This window comes from Sphaeramia orbicularis, chromosome 8, assembly GCF_902148855.1.
Source record: "Sphaeramia orbicularis chromosome 8, fSphaOr1.1, whole genome shotgun sequence".
NCBI classification, from domain to species: Eukaryota; Metazoa; Chordata; class Actinopteri; order Kurtiformes; family Apogonidae; genus Sphaeramia; species Sphaeramia orbicularis.
Genome location: NC_043964.1, coordinates 7,402,527 through 7,404,365, shown reverse-complemented (window position 1 = coordinate 7,404,365; position 1,839 = coordinate 7,402,527). Strand labels below are relative to the sequence as shown.

At 37.4% G+C, this 1,839-nt stretch overlaps 1 protein-coding gene across 1 annotated transcript in view; it reads right to left on the bottom strand.

Moving 5' to 3' along the window:
• Positions 1-1,137: 1,137 nt before the first annotated feature.
• jmjd6 (jumonji domain containing 6, arginine demethylase and lysine hydroxylase) overlaps positions 1,138-1,839 on the bottom strand; it is a 12,479-nt gene continuing 11,777 nt past the window's right edge. The window contains exon 6 of the mRNA XM_030140825.1: positions 1,138-1,839. This exon is cut by the window's right edge and continues 671 nt beyond it. The gene's annotated coding sequence lies outside the window, so the exon portion shown is untranslated.

The window sequence follows — 1,839 nt, the reverse complement described above, 5'->3', positions numbered from 1 at the left end:
GTATTTTACTCTGTTCTACATATGCAGTATTGTGACATTGGTCATACATGTAATTTTTTTTTTATTTTATTGGTAACACTGTTTTGTTAAATAACGATTATTTTAATCATCTTAAAAGCACCTTTTTCTGTCTGAAAGATGCAGATGTTGGTTCTTTTTTTGGGACTGAACATAAATACTGTTCAGATGGATGATTCAGGGACTGAACACTATACATTCTATTCACAACTAATAGTAAATGAACATTTGAGCAGGATCTTAAATTGTAAAGTCTATAAAACATCCTTTTATTTACTTTGTGTGTGTGTTTTTTGTTCTGGTAAAGATGTGTGTTATAACTTCGTTTATCCAAATCCTGCGCTTTAACTTTTTACAGAAGAAAGTTTTATCATAAAATATTAGATCCTGTTCTCTTTAGTATTGGTGCATATTTCTGGTGTAATCAAATTTTTCTAGGAAATAATCTTAAAAAAATAAGAATAATAAAAAAAATATTGCCTTGTAAACAGTATCGTGATATATCGTGATAGTATCATTTGGTCAGATTCTTGCCCCTAATCTTCCTGCTATTTCTTAAGTTCTTTGGCATTTGTTTCTCCTTTAATCTCCGTTTCCCATCATCATAAATGCAGCTGAAACACTGTGAACCTTCCCTTTCCCACAGTTCAACAGGTCCTGAACGCATCACGAAAGCGTCTGCTTCAATGCTTCGCGTTTCCTTTAAGGCTGTGAAACTAAAGCGACTGATTGGACTCCACGTTAAATCATCAGAACCAATGGTCGGACACTTTTCATTCACATAAAGACGCTTCTAGTTTCATTCACAAAAACCAAAACAATAACGAAACAACGTGAAGAACTGATGAAAATGAAGAGCGACGGCGATAACAGTTTATTACTGGTTTTCAGGTTAAAACGTCAACACGTTGCGGCTTCAGTTTGGATTTTTTATGATGAACTAAAGCCACACACACAGATTCTTCTTTTATTTTGGACATAATTCCTTTTTCTCGCTGCGATCGTTGTTTTTCTGTCACATCTGAAACTGAAGCTGCAACGACAGGTTTATTTTATTTAAATCATGAGAAAACAAACGGAGAACGTTGGACATTTTCACTGATTTCGTTCATTTTTGGGGGGTTCTGACGTTAGTATTTGGGTCTTTTTTTCCGACAAACACTGATGGTTTCCACCGGTGACGAACATTCACTTGTAAACGATGATTTGAACACTTTCAACCCGGAGCGTTGGCACCATTTTCTTCTATTTTGGGGAAATTCAGAGGCACTGGTTCAGTAAATAAACTCATAGAAAACAGATTCTGGCCTTAATGTTTCCTGCGAACACACATCGAGTCCTGATGCAGGCGCTGGAGTCACAAAACTAGAATCTGTTGGATGGTTTTCAAAGTGCTAATATTAAACAGATTTTCTGCGTCGACTCGTTTTGCAGTCGAACTCTGGTGATTTTCTGCCCTTTAACCTCATTAAAGAAGCAGTGGATTCATCGACAAACAGATCCAACTGGAAAAAGGGCCAGGTGTTTACATCAGGAAACGAAAAGGAACGACAGGGGGGTCCAACATAAGGCCCGTGGACCAGAACCGGACCTCCAGAGTTCAACCCCTCCCATTAAATACAAAAATGACTGATATTAACAGTTAATGGTGTTCAAATCCATTTAGTTTGACGTCCTTGAATGTTGTTCATGTTTTGTGTAGTTCTTGCATTTCATAAATTCATCCCGTGAACTGGATTGGACCGTTTGGCGGCCTGGTTTTGGCCCACGGACCGCATGTTTGATACCCCTGGTCAACAGGAAAAATATCAGACTTTAAAT